Source organism: Arachis stenosperma, chromosome 8, assembly GCF_014773155.1.
Source record: "Arachis stenosperma cultivar V10309 chromosome 8, arast.V10309.gnm1.PFL2, whole genome shotgun sequence".
NCBI classification, from domain to species: Eukaryota; Viridiplantae; Streptophyta; class Magnoliopsida; order Fabales; family Fabaceae; genus Arachis; species Arachis stenosperma.
The window spans coordinates 38,334,131-38,356,372 of NC_080384.1; positions in this window are offsets into that span (position 1 = coordinate 38,334,131).

Below are 22,242 nucleotides of genomic sequence, written 5' to 3' on the forward strand. Positions count from 1 at the left end.
GATTTGGTGAGGTAATCTCGAGCTCTTCATACTCAAAAAGAAAGAAGAAGATTCGGCCAACAAAGAAGAGATCCTTGGAGGCATGGCTTGTCTTTGATTCTGCTCAACCACCACAGGAAGTAGCTAGAGTGGCAAAGTGATGGAAGAGGCAGAGATTGGAGCAGATGAAGTCATCCTCATCATGAAGCATCAAGGGTCAGAAATCCATCTTGGAGAGCAAGCCAAGGATGGAGCGCTCGGATTGATGAAAAGTGATGACCAAGGAAGAACTAGAGGTATTTGCATGTTGGGTTTTGCATGGGTTACTGATGCTCTGTCACAGCATAGGCTAATCATCTGTCGGTTCTCGGTCCGGCCGGAATAGAATCCAGTGATTCTTTTGCGTCTGTCACTAACGCCCCGCCTTTCGGAGTTTGAAGCACGTCACAGTCATTCAATCATTGAGTCCTACTCAGAATACCACAGACAAGGTTTAGACCTTCCGGACTCTCTTGAATGCCGCCATCAGTTCTAGCTTATACCACGAAGATTCCGATTAAAGAATCCAAGAGACATCTACTTAATCTAAGGTAGAACAGAGGTGGTTGTCAAGCACATGTTCATAGTTGAGAATGATGATGAGTGTCACAGATCATCACATTCATCCGGGTTAAGAGCAAGCGATATCTTAGAATGGAAACAAGCATGATTGAATAAGAAACAGTAGTAATTGCATTAATCCATCAAGACACAGCAGAGCTCCTCACCCCCAACCATGGGGTTTAGAGACTCATGCTGTGGAAGGTACAAGAAACGTGTAAAAAGTGTTATGAGGTCATAAGGTACCGATTACAATGTCAAAAGATCCTATAAATAGTAAACTAGTGTCCTAAGGTTTACAGAAATGAGTAAATGACAGAAAAATCCACTTCCGGGCCCACTTGGTGTGTGCTTGGGCTGAGCAATGAAGTAATTTCGTGTAGAGACCTTTTCTGGAGTTAAACGCCAGCTTTCATGCCAGTTTGGGCGTTTAACTCCAAGTTTTATGCCAGTTCCGGCGTGTAACGCTGGAATTTCTGAGGCCGGATTGCTACGCAGGTTTGGGCCATCAAATCTTGGGCAAAGTATGGACTATTATATATTGCTGGAAAGCCCAGGATGTCTACTTTCCAATGCCGTTGAGAGCGCGCCAATTGGGCTTCTGTAGCTCCAGAAAATCCACTTCGAGTGCAGGGAGGTCAGAATCCAACAGCATCTGCAGTCCTTTTCAGTCTCTGGATCAGATTTTTGCTCAGAACCTTCAATTTCAGTCAGAAAATACCTGAAATCACAGAAAAACACACAAACTCATAGTAAAGTCCAGAAAAGTGAATTTTAACTAAAAACTAATAAAAATATACTAAGAACTCAACTAAAACTACCAAAAACATACTAAAAACAATGCCAAAAAGCGTATAAATTATCCGCTCATCACAACACCAAACTTAAATTGTTGCTTGTCCCCAAGCAACTGAAAATCAAAATAGGATAAAAAGAAGAGAATATACTATAGACTCCAAAATATCAAAGAAACATAGCTCCAATCAGATGAGTGGGACTAGTAGCTTTTTGCCTCCGAACAGTTTTGGCATCTCACTCTATCCTTTGAAGTTCAGAATGATTGGCATCTATGAGAACTCAGAATTCAGATAGTGTTATTGATTCTCCTAGTTAAGTATGATGATTCTTGAACATAGCTAGTGTATGAGTCTTGGCTGTGGCCCAAAGCACTCTGTCTTCCAGTATTACCACCGGATACATACATGCCACAGACACATAATTGGGTGAACCTTTTTAGATTGTGACTCAGCTTTGCTAAAGTCCCCAATTAGAGGTGTCCAGGGTTCTTAAGCACACTCTTATTGCTTTGGATCACCACTTTATTTCTTTCTTTTTCTTTTCTTCTTCTCTCTCTCTTTTTTTTTCGAAATTTTTTTTTTGAATACTGCTTTTTCTTGCTTCAAGAATCAATTTGATGATTTTTCAGATCCTCAATAACAGTTCTCTTTCTCCTCATTCTTTCAAGAGCCAACAATTTTTTTAACATTCTTAAAACAGCAAATTCAAGAGACATATGCACTGTTCAAGCATTCATTCAGAAAACAAAAAGTATTGTCACCACATCAAACTAATTCAACTAGTTTCAAGGATAAATTTCGAAACCCTGTACTTCTTGTTCTTTTGTGATTAAAGCATTTTTCTTTTAAGAGAGGTGATGGATTCATAAGACATTCATAGCTTTAAGGCATAAACTTTAATTTTATTAATTATGAATTAAGAACAAGACTCAGAAAATAAATATAAGATGAAACTAGAAATAGAAAAACAAAATAAAATAAGAAAAACGAAAAAAATAGGCTCCTAATGATAGAGGTTTTCACAGAGTTAGGACTCAACAACCTTGATTTTGAGAAGTGGATGCTCCCTCAGCTTGAGAGGAGAGCTTTTGGCGTTTCAATTCTTGGATTTCACGCCCCTGCTTCACTTGTTCCTTCAGCAATTTGCAGATCATGCAGTTTTAATTCTGCTGTTCTTCCTTCAGTTGCTCCATAGTCTCTTGCAACTTGTTAATGGATGCTTCTAGGCTGGCCCAGTAGCCAATTTCAGGGAATTCAGGGAGGAACTCATGCGCCCTCCTCTTGATAGAATTGTCTTGCACTTGTCCTTCCATTGACTTCTTGGTGATTGGATGTTCAATGGGTATGAACTCATCTACTCCCATCTTTACCCCAGCCTCTTTACAGAGCAAGGAGATCAAGCTTGGGTAAGCCAATTTGGCTTCAGTGGAATTCTTATTTGCAATTGTGTAGATCTCACAAGCAATCACATGATGCACCTCCACTGCTTTTCCAAGCATAATGCAATGAATCATCACTGCTCTCTTGATAGTAACCTCAGAACGGTTGCTAGTGGGCAATATGGAGCGCCCAATGAAGTCTAGCCACCCTCTTGCAATTGGTTTGAGATCTCCCCTCTTGAGTTGGTTTGGGACACCCTTAGAATTGGTTATCCACTTAGTTCCAGGGAGGCATATGTCCTCTAGAACTTGATCCAACCCTTTATCTACTCTCACCATCCTCCTATTAAAGGAGTCAGGATCATCTTGCAGTTGGGGCAACTTGAAGATTTCTCTTATTTTGTCCAGATGGAAGTATATAACTTTCCCTCTGACCATGGTTCTATAGGTATGGTAAGCGGTTCCAGTCATTCTCTGCTTATCTGTCAGCCACAGATTTGAGTAGAATTCCTGAACCATGTTCCTTCCAACCTTTGTCTCAGGATTGGTTAGAACTTCCCAACCTCTGTTTCGAATTTGCTCTTGGATCCCCGGATATTCATCTTCTTTCAGATCAAATTTTACTTCCGGGATCACTGACCTCAGCCCCATTATTTTGTGATAATGGTCTTCATGTTCTTTGGTTAAGAACTTCTCTTGATTCCAAAGATTCTTTGGATTAGTCTCTTTCTTTCCTCTTAAATTGGTTTGTTTTCCCTTGGGAGCCATGATTTTGATGAATCTTGGCTTAGTGATCACGGAAAAGCACACCAAACTTAGAGGTTTGCTTGTCCTCAAGCAAAAGAAAAGAGAGAAGAGAGGGGGAGGAAGAGAAAATTCGAATGGTGTGAGCAAAGGGGGTTCCAAACGTGAATTTATAAGGGTGGGGAGAAAAGATTTCGAAAAAAATAAAAATTAGAAAGGAGATTTGAGAAGATATGGAAAGAAATTGAGAAAAGGGTGAGTTTTTGAAGAAGATTTGGGATTAATTTGAAATAGATTTGAAGAATGGTTTTGATTTGTGAAGATTTGAAAGTGAATGATGAAAGGTTGAAGTGCATTTATGTAGAAGAGTATGGTTAAAAAGAGGAAAGTTTGAAAAAATTTGAGTTGAAAACAAAAATGTGGTCCCCCCACCTTTCTGGCGTTAAACGCCCAGAATGGCACCCATTCTGGCGTTTAACGCCCATTTGCTACCCCTTTTGGGCGTTTAACGCCCAGCCAGGTGCCCTGGCTGGCGTTAAACGCCAGAAATCCTTTGTCACTGGGCGTTTTTCAGAACGCCCAGGATGCTGCACACCTGGCGTTAAACGCCCAGAATGGTGCCCATTCTGGCGTTTAACGCCCAAAATGGCACCATTCCTGGCGTTAAACGCCCAGAATGGTACCCATTCTGGCGTTTAACGCCCAAAATGCCCCTTACTGGCGTTTTTTCGCCAGTAAGCTCATTTTCTCTGCTTTTTGAGCTGAATCCTTCTGTAACTCTGTGAATTCCTTCATTTTTGATACTTGCCTCTGTAAGAACTAATCATATACCCTCCTAATGACTGGGTTGCCTCCCAGCAAGCGCTTCTTTACTGTCTTTAGCTGGACTTCTGCTAAGAATCACTCAAGTCTCAGTTTTGAGCATTCCTGCTCAAAATTTCCTTCAAGATAGTGCTTGATTCTCTGTCCATTAACAATGAACTTCTTGTCAGAATCAATATCCTGAAGCTCAACATATCCATATGGTGACACTCCTGTAATCACATACGGGCCCCTCCACCGGGATTTGAGTTTTTCTGGAAACAATTTGAGCCTGGAGTTGAAGAGCAGAACTTTTTGTCCTGGCTCAAAGACTCTGGTTGACAATCTCTTGTCATGCCACTTCTTTGCCTTTTCCTTATAAATTTTTGCATTTTCAAAGGCATTGAGTCTGAATTCCTCTAGCTCATTTAGCTGGAGCAGTCTTTTCTCACCAGCTAACTGAGCATCCATGTTTAGGAATCTGGTTGCCCAATAGGCTTTATGTTCCAGTTCCACAGGCAAATGACAGGCCTTCCCATACACCAGTTGGTATGGAGAGGTTCCTATAGGAGTCTTGAATGCTGTTCTGTATGCCCACAGAGCATCATCCAAGCTCTTTGCCCAATCCTTTCTTCGGGCCATCACAGTCCGTTCTAGGATTCTTTTTAGTTCTCTGTTAGAGACTTCTGCTTGCCCATTTGTCTGTGGATGATACGGAGTTGCCACTTTATGGCTAATTCCATGTCTAACCATAGCAGAGTGTAGCAGTCTATTGCAGAAATGAGTGCCCCCATCACTGATTAGTACTCTGGGAACACCAAACCTGCTGAAGATGTGTTTCTGGAGGAATTTCAGCACGGTCTTGGTATCATTAGTGGGTGTAGCAATTGCTTCTACCCACTTAGATACATAGTCCACTGCCACCAGAATATAAGTGTTTGAGTATGATGGTAGGAATGGCCCCATGAAGTCAATTCCCCATACATCAAACAATTCTATCTCTAATATCCCTTGTTGAGGCATGGCATATCCGTGAGACAGGTTACCAGCTCGTTGGCAACTGTCACAGTTACGCACAAACTCTCGGGAATCTTTATAGAGAGTAGGCCAGTAGAAGCCACACTGGAGGACTTTAGTGGCTGTTCGCTCACTTCCAAAATGTCCTCCATAATGTGATCCATGGCAGTGCCATAAGATCTTTCTTGCTTCTTCTCTGGGTACACATCTGCGGATCACTCCGTCAGCACATCTCTTAAAGAGATATGGTTCATCCCAGAGGTAGTACTTTGCATCTGAAATTAATTTCTTTCTTTGCACATTGCTGTACTCCTTGGGTATGAACCTCACAGCTTTATAATTTGCAATATCTGCAAACCATGGAGCTTCCTGAATGGCAAATAGTTGCTCATCTGGGAAAGTCTCAGAGATCTCAGTAGAAGGGAGGGACGCCCCAGCTACTGGTTCTAGTCGGGATAGATGATCAGCCACTTGGTTCTCTGTCCCTTTTCTGTCTCTTATTTCTATATCAAACTCTTGCAGAAGCAACACCCATCTGATAAGCCTGGGTTTTGAATCCTGCTTTGTGAGTAAGTATTTAAGAGCAGCATGGTCAGTGTACACAATCACCTTTGATCCCACTAGGTAGGATCTAAACTTGTCAATGGCATAAACCACTGCAAGTAACTCTTTCTCTGTGGTTGTGTAGTTCTTTTGTGCGTCATTTAGAACACGGCTGGCATAATAAATGACGTGCAAAAGCTTGTTATGCCTCTGTCCCAACACTGCACCAATGGCATGATCACTGGCATCACACATTAATTCAAATGGCAATGTCCAATCTGGTGTAGAGATAACTGGTGCTGTGACCAGCTTAGCCTTCAGGGTCTCAAATGCCTGCAGACACTCATTATCAAAGATAAATGGAGTGTCAGCAGCTAGCAGATTACTTAGAGGTTTGGCAATTTTTGAAAAATCCTTTATAAACCTTCTGTAGAATCCTGCATGCCCAAGAAAGCTTCTGATTGCCTTAACATTGGCAGGTGGTGGTAATTTCTCAATTACCTCTACCTTTGCCTTATCCACCTCTATTCCCTTGCTTGAAATTTTGTGCCCAAGGACAATTCCTTCAGTCACCATAAAGTGACATTTCTCCCAGTTTAAAACCAGGTTAGTCTCTTGGCATCTTTTCAGGACAAGTGATAGGTGGTTAAGACAGGAGCTGAATGAGTCTCCATATACTGAAAAGTCATCCATGAAGACTTCCAGAAATTTCTCTACCATATCTGAGAAGATAGAGAGCATGCACCTCTGAAAGGTTGCAGGTGCATTGCACAGACCAAAAGGCATTCTCCTATAGGCAAACACGCCAGAAGGGCAAGTAAATGCTGTTTTCTCTTGGTCCTGGGGATCTACTGCAATCTGGTTGTAGCCTGAATAGCCATCCAAAAAGCAGTAATAGTCATGACCAGCTAGTCTTTCTAGCATTTGGTCTATGAATGGTAAAGGAAAATGATCCTTTCTGGTGGCTGTATTGAGCCTTCTGTAGTCAATACACATACGCCACCCTGTGACTGTCCTTGTAGGAACTAGTTCATTTTTTTCATTATGAACCACTGTCATGCCTCCCTTTTTGGGAACAACTTGGACAGGGCTCACCCAGGGGCTATCAGAAATAGGATAAATAATCCCAGCCTCCAGTAATTTAGTGACCTCTTTCTGCACCACCTCCTTCATGGCTGGATTTAGCCTCCTCTGTGGTTGAACCACTGGTTTGGCATTATCCTCCAACAGGATCTTGTGCATGCATCTAGCTGGGCTAATGCCCTTAAGATCACTTATGGACCACCCAAGAGCTGTCTTGTGTGTCCTAAGCACTTGAATCAGTGCCTCCTCTTCCTGTGGATTTAAAGCAGAGCTTATAATCATTGGAAAAGTGTCACCCTCTCCTAGAAATGCATATTTCCGAGATGGTGGTAGAGGTTTGAGTTCAGGTTTGGGAGGTTTATCCTCCTCCTGAGGAATTTTCGAAAATTCCTTTACTTCCTCTAGTTCTTCTTGATCAGGCTGAGCATCTTTGAAGATGTCCTCAAGCTCTGATTCTAAGCTTTCAGTCATATTGATCTCTTCTACCAGAGAGTCAATAATGTCAGCGCCCATGCAGTCATCTGGTGTGTCTGGATGCTGCATTGCTTTCACAGCATTCAACTTGAACTCATCCTCATTGACTCTCAGGGTTACTTCCCCTTTTTGTACATCAATGAGAGTTCGTCCAGTTGCTAGGAATGGTCTTCCTAGAATGAGAGTTGCACTTTTGTGCTCCTCCATTTCCAGCACCACAAAGTCAGTGGGAAAGGCAAATGGTCCAACCTTGACAATCATGTCCTCTATTATGCCTGATGGGTGTTTAATGGAGCCATCAGCAAGTTGGAGGCATATCCTGGTTGGTTTGACTTCTCCAGCCAACCCAAGCTTTCTGATAGTGGATGCAGGTATTAGATTGATGCTTGCTCCAAGATCACATAGGGCTGTCTTGGTGCAAGCACCTTCTAATGTGCATGGTATTATAAAGCTTCCAGGATCTTGAAGCTTTTCTGGTAAGCTTTTTAGTATGACTGCACTGCATTCTTCAGTGAGAAACACTTTTTCAGTTTCTCTCCAATCCTTCTTATGACTTAAGATCTCTTTCATGAACTTAGCATAAGAAGGTATTTGCTCAAGTGCCTCTGCAAAAGGAATCTTTATTTCAAGAGTCCTTAGATAGTCTGCAAAGCGGGCAAATTGCTTATCCTGTTCCGCTTTGCGGAGTTTCTGAGGATAAGGCATCTTGGCTTGATATTCCTCAACCTTAGATGCTGCAGGTTTATTCCTCACAGAAGTGGTTGAAGAAGCCTTGTTAGAGGGATAATTATCAGCACTCTCAGGTGTCTGATCTTCCTTGGGCGTTTGAACGCCAGGAATGGGTGAAGATTGGGCGTTAAACGCCAACTTCTCCCCCTTTTCTGGCGTTTGAACGCCAGAACTGGGCAAGGAATGGGCGTTTAACGCCAACTTTCCTTCCCTTTCTGGCGTTTGAACGCCAATAATATTCCTCTCTGGGCTCTTGTTGTCCTCAGAGGGATTTTGAACAGTGGTTTGATTATCCTCTGTCAATTGTTCTTTGTTTGCCTTCTTGCTCCTTTGAGCAGGGGTGTTCAGTATTTTCCCACTCCTTAGTTGAACTGCTTGACATCCTTCTGTTATCTGTTTAGATATTTGCTGTTTTGCTTGATTCAACTGTAGTTCTATGTTCTTGTTAGCAACTTTAGTATCATGGAGCATTTCTTTAAATTCTGCTAACTGTTCTGTCATCAGGAGCAATTGTTGATTAAGCTCATTCATCTGTTCTTGAGGATTAGGATCAGTGACTATGCCATAACCTCCTCTTTTGGAACGAACTCACTGCTAGAATATAAGTATTGGTTTCTAGCAACAGTGTCTATAAGCTCTTGAGCTTCTTCAATTGTCTTCCTCATGTGTATAGATCCACCAGGTGAGTGGTCTAAAGACATCTGAGCTTTTTCTGTGAGCCCATAATAGAAGATGTCTAACTGTACCCACTCTGAAAACATTTCAGAGGGGCATTTTCTAAGCATACCTCTATACCTCTCCCAGGCATTATAAAGGGATTCATTATCCTCTTGTTTAAAGCCTTGGATGTCCAGCCTTAGCTGTGTCATCCTTTTTGGAGGGTAGAAATGATTCAGGAATTTGTCTGATAACTGTTTCCATGTCTTTATGCTTGCTGTAGGTTGGTTATTCAACCACCTTTTAGCTTGATCTTTTACAGCAAATGGAAACAGTAATAGTCTGTAGACATCCTGATCTACCTCTTTATCATGTACTGTGTCAGCAATTTGTAAAAATTGTGCCAGAAACTCAGTAGGTTCTTCCTGTGGAAGACCGGAATACTGGCAATTTTGCTGCACTATGATAATGAGTTGAGGGTTTAGCTCAAAGTTGCTTGCTTTGATGGGAGGTATACAGATGCTACTCCCATATGCAGCTGTAATGGGGTTAGCATATGACCCCAGAGTCCTCTTGGACTGATTAATTCCACTTAAGTCCATAATGGACAAAAGGGAAATGAGAATGATTGCAAAGAGATAAATTTTGTTTGTTTTTTTTTTTTTGAATTTTAAACGAAAAATTAAAATAAAACAAAAGGAAATAAAAAAAATAAATTCGAAAATCAAAAAGAAAATAAGATCAAAGCAAATTGAGAACTAAATCAATCAGTTAATTAAAAAGATTTTGAAAATAGCGATTAAAAAGATATGATTGAAAATTTTTATGAAAAAGATTTGATTTTTGAAAAGAGGAAAGAGAAAAACAACAAAAAGACACCAAACTTAAAATTTTTAGAAAATCAAACACTAAATTTTCGAAAATTTTAAAGGAAAACACAAAAGGGACACCAAACTTAGAATTTTTATGAATCAAAAAGGGACTAAGAACATGCAAGAACGAAAATCCTAAAAGAAAAACAAAAGCATGCAATTGACACCAAACTTAGAATATAAAACTGGACTCAACTAAAAGACTCTAAACCAACGAAAATAAAACAGTCCTAATCTAAGCAACAAGATAAGCCGTCAGTTGTCCAAACTCGAACAATCCCCGGCAACGGCGCCAAAAACTTGGTGCACGAAATCGCAATAACACTTTTGCAATCCCGCACAACTAACCAGCAAGTGCACTGGGTCGTCCAAGTAATACCTTGCGTGAGCAAGGGTCGATCCCACGGAGATTGTCGGCTTGAAGCAAGCTATGGTTACCTTGTAAATCTTAGTCAGGATATCAGAAATTATCAGGATTGATTGTAAAAAGCAAAAGAACATGAAAAAGGTACTTGTTCTGCAGTAATGGAGAATAGGCTGGGGCTTTGGAGATGCTCCATCTTCTGAATCTTTGCTTTCCTACTGTCATCTTTATCAAACACGCAAGGCTCCTTCCATGGCAAGCTGTATGTAGGGTTTCACCATTGTCAGTGGCTACCTCCCATCCTCTCAGTGAAAATACGTCCCTGATGCTCTGTCACAGCATAGGCTAATCATCTGTCGGTTCTCGGTCCGGCCGGAATAGAATCCAGTGATTCTTTTGCGTCTGTCACTAACGCCCCGCCTTTCGGAGTTTGAAGCATGTCACAGTCATTCAATCATTGAGTCCTACTCAGAATACCACAGACAAGGTTTAGACCTTCCGGACTCTCTTGAATGCCGCCATCAGTTCTAGCTTATACCACGAAGATTCCGATTAAAGAATCCAAGAGACATCTACTTAATCTAAGGTAGAACAGAGGTGGTTGTCAAGCACATGTTCATAGTTGAGAATGATGATGAGTGTCACAGATCATCACATTCATCCGGGTTAATAGCAAGCGATATCTTAGAATGGAAACAAGCATGATTGAATAAGAAACAGTAGTAATTGCATTAATCCATCAAGACACAGCAGAGCTCCTCACCCCCAACCATGGGGTTTAGAGACTCATGCTGTGGAAGGTACAAGAAATGTGTAAAAAGTGTTATGAGGTCATAAGGTACCGATTACAATGTCAAAAGATCCTATAAATAGTAAACTAGTGTCCTAAGGTTTACAGAAATGAGTAAATGACAGAAAAATCCACTTCCGGGCCCACTTGGTGTGTGCTTGGGCTGAGCAATGAAGTAATTTCGTGTAGAGACCTTTTCTGGAGTTAAACGCCAGCTTTCATGCCAGTTTGGGCGTTTAACTCCAAGTTTTATGCCAGTTCCGGCGTGTAACGCTGGAATTTCTGAGGCCGGATTGCTACGCAGGTTTGGGCCATCAAATCTTGGGCAAAGTATGGACTATTATATATTGCTGGAAATCCCAGGATGTCTACTTTCCAATGCCGTTGAGAGCGCGCCAATTGGGCTTCTGTAGCTCCAGAAAATCCACTTCGAGTGCAGGGAGGTCAGAATCCAACAGCATCTGCAGTCCTTTTCAGTCTCTGGATCAGATTTTTGCTCAGAACCTTCAATTTCAGTCAGAAAATACCTGAAATCACAGAAAAACACACAAACTCATAGTAAAGTCCAGAAAAGTGAATTTTAACTAAAAACTAATAAAAATATACTAAGAACTCAACTAAAACTACCAAAAACATACTAAAAATAATGCCAAAAAGCGTATAAATTATCCGCTCATCAGTTACCTCCTCTCTCTCTTTGGCTGAACCGGTTCTGTTTTGAAGGAAAAGAAGTTAAGCTTGGTTTTGATTTCAACTGTGAAGGCTTCTCCTTTCTATAAAAGGGGTGAACAGTCAGGGTTTGAAATAAGGAGAAAGTGTGAGAGTGCAAGGCACATAAGTCTCATAACTACCTAAGCTTACAGATTTTATTCTCCTTCAATGTATTCTGTTTAGTATTTTTCTGTTTAATTTTGTCATGTCTTGAGTCTAATGAAAAAAGGCAAACAATGAGGTTTGTATGAAAAAGCCATAGAGCAGAAAAAGACAGAGAGTGCAAAATTAAAAGAAAAAGCCATAGATGTCCTTAAAGTTCCTTTGTTCATCTATGTTGTGTTTCATGATTCTGTGGAAATTCCCTTATAAGTTGGGTTAGCACTTTACAGTTTGTAATCTGGATGATTATAGTGAAATTCCATCATTGTTGTGATGGAGACTGGATGTAGGCTGTATTGCACTTAGCTGCTGAACTAGGATATATCTGGGTATAATTTTCTCTCTCTACTATTTCATTTTTGTTTCTGCTGCACAGGAGCTAAAACCAAAAATATCTCGTGCCAAGTGACGAGACAAAAATAAAAATATCGTGACTAGGGACGAGACAAAAACAGAAAAGTCTCCTCAAAGACAAGAAAGTGTAATCAAGTAAAAAGGGGGCTAAGATTCAACCCCCATTCTCTTAGCCACTGAAACCATCAATTCCAATAATATAATATATAGTAGATCAGATCTAAATACCTGAGTACGCTAGTAAAAATCTTTTTCTCCTTCGATGGTATGAAGGCGCTATACGTATCCACACCGAGACCAACATTTGCTGTCAACTCCTTGACCAATGGACATCTGATCTAAATTGAGAAACCTCTTACAACTCTTTGCACGCCATAAAATTCTTCTCCAAGAATTAGGCCCACATACGTTTATGTGTGTAGAGGTAAAGGAATAAAACCCTTGTGTTTTACTCTCACACCGTTACATTCCTCTACTCTTGGCATACATATATATAGTATAAGATTTGTTACTGATTTTAATTTTGATTCTCAATTCAAATATTAATCATATTTTGAAATTCTAAATCTGAATCCTTCAAATTTATGAATCATATCATAACTCAATTTGAAACAGAATTAGTTAGGATCTCATTCAAATTTAGAAATAGAATAACTAATTGTTCTCAAATTTTATTTAATATTCTCAATTATCATACTATTATTATATTCTTGGTACTAGCAAAAAATATAATAATATTCCATCTGAATTAATATAATTATTTATTTGATCAAATCAAAATAATAATTAAATAATTTTACAGTAAAGATTAGAACACTCGTTAATGTGTGACCCCATAGGTTCAATACTAAGCGGGTAGTAAATTAGTCATACTAAATTTACTAATCAAGATTGGCGTCTAGCAACACTCCTAAACGACCTGATAGTATGAAGTAATATATTTTTACTAAGAACCTTAAAAAAACAAAGTATAATTCCTTCCATCTTGCCAGCTCTTGGTTAACCCTTAGAGTATGGTTTAATTGTCAAACTCTAACATGTTACCATTATTATAATGAATTGTAAATGACCTAAGAAACTCATTTCTTCATTCATTCAATCCCCTTGGCCAAGGTTTTATTCATATAATCATAGAGCTCAAACTCTTTATCGAGAGTTGACGGATTCCTTATTGACTAATCATTAATTCTACAAGTATTTAAATTATACCCAATACACATTCAACTAGCACCCCAGGGTATTAGGTGTACGGAATCAAAGTATAATAAATATATTGTTAATTACTATAACAGTCGCAGGTCAAATGAAACCCTATTACTATGTTCATCTTGAGAATATCCTATTGACAAATATACGGTAATTATAATCATTAGAAATTCTCAAAGTGAGTCAGTTCAATGGTCATATCTCTATATGCACCATCTATATATATAATTTAATAAATGAGATCTATTAATTTTCATCAAATGAAGACCATATATATATATATATATATATATATATATATATATATATATATATATATATATATATATATTTATTGATCTTTTCGGATTATTAATGTCTTTTTTAATAATCCTATGACCAAGAACAATTTGGATTAAATTATGAAAGATTTATCTCTCAATATTATGATCACTATCACAATAATAAATCTCTAAATTTATTCAAGGACCTTATTATATTAACATTTTAATATAATAACAATAACAAATTATTTGACACATGATTGATTGAATTGTGGTCATACTACTTATTCCCAACATTTATAACATGTATATTCTCTTATCTTATAACTTTTAAAAAATTTCTCTTTAATCCATTTTAAATTTTTTGTGTTAACTAATGTTAATTTTATCCATTTTTCAAGAAAAAATAAATTATTTTTTATAAAAATATCCTTTAACAAAAATTTTATTTTTTTATCATTAAATTTTACTTACTAAAATATCCTTTAATAAATTTTTTATTGATTAAATTATATTTTTATCAAAACTTTTAAAATAAATTAATAATTAAATTATTTTTTTAATTATTAAATTATAATTTTATCAAAATTTTTGTTAAAAATTATTTTTATATTTTATTATTAATTTTTTTAATATCAATATATATTATTTTAACATTAAATAAAAAAATATTATCGTTGTTAATATGTATAATAATTAATATATATTGATATCGAAAAATAATTTTACCAAAATTTTTTTATTTAGTATTAAAATAATATATATTGATATTAGAAAATTAATAGTAAAATATAAAAATAATTGTTAACGAAAATTGTTGAATTAAGAAATTAACTAACTCAATTGATGATGACAAATATTGATCTGATGTGTTAAACACCTAATTAGCTTTTAGTTGTTATGATTAATGTTGCAGGCCAAACTTACAACAACAGCAACCCAATAAGATAGAGTAATTAAAACAAAGATAGTTAGTGAGTTCTCTAACTAACAAATTTCAAAAATAATAAATCAAAGAATTTAGCTGGACTTGGGCCAGATGGAATATATATCCAACCCAAGTCTAAGAAGTCTCTACCAAGCTAAAACTCTCCAAAGCCAACGTTCACATAATTTGCTTCAATCAAAATCAGAAAGAAGCGAGAGAGCGTCATTTTTCTTGTTCATTTCACCAGAGAAAAAAAAAGAGAAAGGTAAAACTCAAAAGGTAGTGTCTAATCACCCAAATCAAAGTAAGTTAAGCTAAGTCAGAAGATAAAGGTGATTTATTTTCATTTGCATTCATGCAATTTACTTTTTTTACTCCTTCTCCAAATCTCTGCAACTCCAATTTGGGATAAATGAAAAAAGTATTCTCTGATAATCACTGCTGTGAATCAAAGGCTAAAATTATTTTTTGGGGACAAAGCACTTGTTCAAGGGTTTAGATTTGGGATTACCATTGAAACATTTCTCTTTGCTGATATGAGGTCTTCGCTCAAGCAAAATGATCAACTTTGAAATCCCTAATTTAGGGGTTAATTGAAAAAAGTGAAATGACAAGTCTGGAAAGCACACAACTCGAAGAGTTGACTTAGAAGAGATCAGTACAACAACTTAGAAAGATGTAAAAAATGTTAGAGTTAACGAAAAAGGTTTAAGTCCTTATATTTTTTTTCTTTCAATTGAGTCCTTTTATTACTTTTAATTTTGTAATTAAGTCTTTAATAATGTAAAAAATGTTAGAGTTAACAAAATATTCACAAATTTAAGGTATCCAAAATTAAAAATCTAATTAAATCATTGACTACATATTTTTTGAGAGAAATTACTAAAAGAACCCCTATATTAGAAATAAAGTAAGGGTTATTAAGTAAGTTAAAAAATTTGGGGAATTATCGAGGATGTGGCGGAAATTTTCACTCAGGTCCCCGTGCCTGTTTCGGGGGAATTTCGCTTCCCATTTTCATCCCACGGAGAAAATTGTCCACCATTGGAGCCCCATTCGAAAAGATTTTTGCAGAGATCCTCACCTCCTGTAAATTTTTGACACCCCTAATCAAGGCTCTCATTATTTTCAAATGGTTTTTAAAAATAAAAATTAGTTATCGACTATTTTTTATAAATATTTTTATATAAAAATTTTATTTTAAAAGTTTCATAAAATTTGAATATCAATAACTAATATAATTTAAATAAAACTTAAACCTAGGTTAAAAATATTAGAGTGTTATAAATTAAAGAAATGTAAACTTCCTTTTATAAATATTTTTTAATAAATTTTTTATTTTTGGTATTTTGAAATGTTGTAAATCCATTGAAATGAAAAGAGGAATTTTTTTTGGACATTTAAAAAGATGGTTTTTTTTTTGGTCCTGGATCTGGGCCAGTGAAACTGACCCGACCCTACACCCGGAACCCGACCTAGCCTAAGACCCACCCCGACGACCCAACTCCCATCGACCCTCCTCTCCGCTTCAATGCAAGCAAACTTTCTGGTTCACCCATGTCAACCCCTTTCGCCAGAAGTTCGAACTCTTTATGCATGGGGGCGTTGTGCAGGCCGATCGTCCTCCAAGATGTCTTCCGCTTGGACTCGCCGCACCTCCGCTTCAGATTTGCCACAGATCTCCATCGTCGCCGGTCTGCTTCTATGTCGCTCGCGACTGTACAATTGGGTCTGTCTTGAGCTTCCTGGTCTCAGGGTCAAGACGCAGCCGCATCTCCTCCTCTGCTGTGCATTCTCTTGTAAATTTGTTTGTTTGTCTGCCTCGTCTCTGCTAGCCTTTCTCCCTATGATGCTTTTGATGCTGCTGCTTCCACTAAACGGCCGATTCGAGTTCATGGGTTGCTGACGCCCTTCCCATCCAGTTTCGCTCCCGTCACCGGTTTCCGCTTCTACCCTCCCAGGTAACCCCTCTTCCCTTTGTCTCCCTTGAAAGCTGGTTGAGAATGAAACCTGGTGGTCCTGAAATCGCTTGTATTGATTATGGTGAAGGATTGCGAATCCTGCTTCTCGTCTGATGGTATTCCTTACCTGTTCAGGCGGAAAAACTGACCACTGCCTCTGAAGCTGATTCCCCGCTGCCATCGCTGCCAGTTGGTGAGCTAAAAAATTACCTTCTCGTGGAGTCCAAGTAGCTCCCACATCCGGAGCCTTTTCCAGCAGTTGGAGGATATCCCTGATGATTGCGTCTGCCTCAGCTAAGGGCGTTCTTGCCTTGATTGCTTGAACCAAAGGTAGGCAATCTGTTTCAATTATACAGTTTCTTATCTGTAAATTTTTAATTAGAATTAAAGCCTCTCTGTATGCTTGAGCTTCTGCTGCTAGTGCTGATGTTGTCTTGAATGTTGATGTTGTTCCAGTGATTATTTTGCCTTGCCAGTCTCTTGCCACCACTGCTGATGCTGCCATGCCTGTTTCCCTGTCGAAAGCTGCATCTGTGTTAACTTTCGTCCTGTTATGTGGTGGAGGCCTCCAGGTAATTCTCCTTCTCTCTCCCTTCCTGCCTTCTATATGTTTGTTGTCTCTGTTGAGTACCTTTGTTGCGTTGTGATATTCTGCTACAAGATGCTGTGAATAAATTATTGCCTTTTGTGGATTAATTTTTGTTTGCTGAAAAATGTGCTGATTTCTTTCTTTCCAAATGCACCAACAAACAAATCCCAACTTACACAAAATATTGTCCTTTTCCTTTCCTGCCTCCCTCATGATTTTGTTGATTGTGGTCATCATCCATTTTTCAAAAGATCCCACATTATAACTCGTAGGCACCATTTGTAGGCTAGATCCAAACCACACAGCTCTTGTCCATGGGCACAACAGTAAAGCATGTTCTATTGTCTCGTCTCCTTCCTGGCATATGCTACACGTGGGTGAAACTGCACTTTTGCGCTGATATAAATTCATATTCACTGGCAGAATTCCGTGAACTGCTTTCCAAAGGAACATTTTAACTTTTCCTGGCACTGGTAATTTCCAAATAGTCTTCCATACCTCTCTCAGGTTCTGACTTGTGGATGCTTTATTAAGTTTTGTCTCCTCCTTTAGGTCTTTCTCCTCCTTTGCAGCATGGTATCCAGTTCTGACTGAGTACTGTCCGTCATTTCTATACGGCCACACATAGTGATCATTTTTATTAAACAAACTAATGGGCGTTCTGGTTATCAATTCAGCCTCATTACCCTGAAAACAGTCATGAATCTTATTTAAGTCCCAGCCTTCGCCATCTTTTACCAATTCACTCACTCTTTTGTATCGATTTTCTTCGCCTCTCCTCAGCTTGTCTATTCCCACCACCCAATTATCTTCCCAAATGTCTATGCCTGCTCCACTTCCTACACTCCATCTTCCCTTCCTTCTAAGAAAATCTCTCCCCTCCAATATGCTCTTCCATATCCATGAAGCATTTCCTCCTCTCTCTGCTTCCCACAGATTGCAATTAGGGTAATAGATAGCCTTTAGAATCTGAGCCCATATAGTGTCTTCCTCATTCAGGAGTCTCCAAGCTTGCTTAGCCAAATGTGCTACGTTCTGACATTCTAAATCCTTGAACCCCAAGCCTCCATTCGATTTACTTTTGGTCATATTTGTCCAGCTCTTCCAATGAATACTTCTTTCCTTTCCGTTGTTTGTCCACCAAAATCTTGCAATTGCTGATTCAATTTTCCTACAAAATGATTTTGGGAATTGATGAGCGGATAATTTGTACGCTTTTTGGCATTGTTTTTAGTATGTTTTTAGTATAATTAGTTAAGTTTTTAGTATATTTTTATTAGTTTTTAGCTAAAATTCACTTTTCTGGACTTTACTATGAGTTTGTGTTTTTCTGTGATTTCAGGTATTTTCTGACTGAAATTGAAGGTTCTGAGCAAAAATCTGATTCAGATACTGAAAAGGACTACAGATGCTGTTGGATTCTGACCTCCCTGTACTCAAAGTGTATTTTCTGGAGCTACAGAAGCCCAATTGGCGCGCTCTCAACGGCATTGGAAAGTAGACATCCTGGGCTTTCCAGCAATATATGATAGTCCATACTTTGCCCAAGATTTGATGGCCCAAACCGGCATAGCAATTCGGCCTCAGAAATTCCAGCGTTAAACGCCGGAACTGGCATAAAACTTGGAGTTAAACGCCCAAACTGGCATAAAAGCTGGCGTTTAACTCCAGAAAAGGTCTCTACACGAAAATACTTCATTGCTCAGCCCAAGCACACACCAAGTGGGCCCGGAAGTGGATTTTTCTGTCATTTACTCATTTCTGTAAACCTTAGGATACTAGTTTACTATTAATAGGATCTTTTGACATTGTATCTGTACCTCATGACATTTTTACACGTTTCATTGTATACTTTCCACAGCATGAGTCTCTAAACCCCATGGTTGGGGGTGGGGAGCTCTGCTGTGTCTTGATGGATTAATGCAATTACTACTGTTTCATATTCAATCATGCTTGCTTCCATTCTAAGATATCACTTGTTCTTGATCCGGATGAATGTGATGATCTGTGACACTCATCATATTCTCAACTATGAACGTGTGCCTGACAACCACCTCCGTTCTACTTTAGATTGAGTAGATATCTCTTGGATTCCTTAACTAGAATCTTCGTGGTATAAGCTAGAACTGATGGCGGCATTCAAGAGAATCCGGAAGGTCTAAACCTTGTCTGTGGTATTCTGAGTAGGATTCAATGACTGAATGACTGTGACGTGCTTCAAACTCCTAGCAGGCGGGGCGTTAGTGACAGACGCAAAAGGATCGATGGATTCTATTCCGGCCTGACCGAGAACCGATAGCTGATTAGCCATGCTGTGACAGAGCATAGGAACATTTTCACTGAGAGGATGGGAGGTAGCCACTGACAACGATGAAACCCTACATACAGCTTGCCATGGAAGGAGTCTTGCGTGTTTGATGAAGAAGACAGTAGGAAAGCAGAGATTCAGAAGATTGAGCATCTCCAAAACCTCAACCTATTCTCCATTACTGCTGAACAAGTAACCATTTCATGTTCTTTTGCTTTTCACAATCAATCCTGATAATTTCTGATATCCTGACTAAGATTTACAAGATAACCATAGCTTGCTTCAAGCCGACAATCTCCGTGGGATCGACCCTTGCTCACGCAAGGTATTACTTGGACGACCCAGTGCACTTGCTGGTTAGTTGTGCGGGATTGCAAAAGTGTTATTGCAATTTCGTGCACCAGGAATTTTATCACGTTCATTGCGTAGACTGGAATTGCCTGTATAACTGCCTTTATCAAAACCTCCTTTCTCGCTTGGTTTAAAAGTTTCTCTTTCCAACCTTGCATTTTGTTTAGAATCTTCTCATGTATCCACTCCAGCGCCTTGTTCTTGGATCTTCCCCATCTTGCTGGTAGCCCAAGGTACCTTCCCAGATCTTCCCATGACTCCATTCCTGTGATCTCTTCAATGTTCACCTTCTTTTGGATAGAAACCTGACTTCCAAAAATCAGTCCGGATTTCTCTGTATTAATTCTTTGTCCTGATGCCTCCGTATATTTGTTAATGATCTGGATTAGTTGATATATCTCTTCTTCTTGAGCGCCTGCAAAAATAATACAATCATCAGCGAAAAGTAGATGAGTTATAACCGGCGCAGTTGGAGCTAACCTTATTCCTGAAATAAGGTTATCCCTTAACGCCTTTTCCATAAGAACAGTAAAACTTTTTGCTGCCAAAATAAAAAGATAGGGTGATAGAGGATCTCCCTGTCTGAGACCTCTTTGAGGGTAGATCTTGGTTGTCAATTTTCCATTAATTTTAAATCTATAAGTAGCACTCCTCACGCAGCTCATTATCAACTTCACCCATTCTTGACTAAAACCAAACTTTTCCATAACTTTTTGCAGAAAATTCCATTCCAATCTATCGTATGCCTTGTTCATATCCAACTTAATGGCTATGTCATTGCTTCCGTAATTTCCTCTCCTATTTAGCTTATGAAACACTTCCTGAACCACTATTATATTATCTTGTATAAGTCTTCCTTTTGTAAAAGCACTCTGAACCGGAGATATGATGACATCTAGCACTTTCCTTAACCTTCCAACCAAGACCCTAGTCAGAATTTTATATATGAAATTGCAACAGCTGATAGGTCTGAGTTGATTCAGGCTTTCCGGTTGAGTCACTTTGGGAATCAAAACCACTGTTGTTTCTCCTAAGTCCCCTGGTAAGCTGCCATCTTCAAAAATCTGTCTCACCACACCACATACTTCTTTTTTCAGAATATCCCAATGCTGTTGGAAGAACAGTCCATTAAAACCATCTGGCCCCGGAGCTTTTAAGCTTCCCATGCTAAAGACAGCTTCCTCAATTTCCTCGTCATTGATCTTTGCCATAAGCTCATCATTCATCTCTCTAGTTACTCTGGTTGGAATATCACTTATGCATTCTTCCAGCTTCCTAACCCCTTCAGAAGTAAACAACTTGGTAAAATGTGTTTCTACTAATCTCATAATGTCTACTTCTCCTTGTATCCAGTGCCCTGCCTCATCTTTCAATTTATCAATTCTGTTCTTCATTCTTCTCTGTATGGTTGTTGCATGAAAAAATGCTGTATTTTTGTCGCCCCATTTTATCTATTTCAACCTTGATCTTTGCCCCCAATATTTTTCTTCTTGTTTCCAAAGATTTGATATTTGGTTCTTCAGCTCTCTTTCCCTTTTTTGATCTCCATCCTTCATATCTCCCTTTTGTATTTGTTGTAGCTCACTTTTCTTTCTTTCTATTTCTTTATCTGCTCTCTTGAATTTTCTTCTGCTCCACTCCAATAGCTCCCTTTTGCATCTGCTTCTCTTACTAGTGAACTGGTTCCAACAGTTTCTGTTCCCATCGTCTTGCTGCCAGCTCCTCCTAATTACTTCTTTACACTCCTCGTGCTCTGTCCAAAAAGCCTCAAACCTGAAATCTTTTTTAATCCGAACTCTCGGTTGTGTTTCCAAAATTAAGGCACAATGGTCCGAACTTATAGCCGGTGCAGCTTTTAGAATCACATTCTGATGTATATGCAGCCATTTCCAATTTACTAACACTCTATCTAATCTTTCCCTAGTGATAAAGTTATTTCTAGAATTGCTATACCAAGTGTATTTGTTTCCTTTAAGATCAATATCTATTAAACCATTATCATCTACAAAACTCCTAAAAGTGTCTAAGTAAATTTTTGGTTGTGGATGCAAGCCTACCTTTTCGTCTTGACTTAGAATATCATTAAAGTCCCCCAAATATGCTTGAGGTTCTTCCCTGCTCCTATTACTTACCGTTAGCTCTTGCCAAAGTTTCCTTCGCCTTTGGAAGACTGGGTTACCATACACAAAAACTCCCTGCCATTTCAAACCATTATTTATGTTAATACTTGCTTTTATATAGTTATCACACCACTCATAAACATCAATATTAGTATTAGATTTCCATAACAAACATAGTCCACCGGACAAGCCCCGGGATTCTACGCAAAAAGACTTTTCGAAGTTTAGCCTTCTTCTAATCCTATTCATTTTTTCTTTACTGGCCCTAGTCTCCATTAAAAATACTATATGCGGCTTAACCTCTTTACATAGATTATACAATTCAGAAATTGTCGGGGCAGCCGCTATTCCCCGACAATTCCAGCTGATTATACTCATGGCTGAGGTTGGGGCATGTTAAGGCCCGCCTCCTCAACCATTTGTGTTCCCTTAATCTGACCAGAGACATGCTTAGTTAACT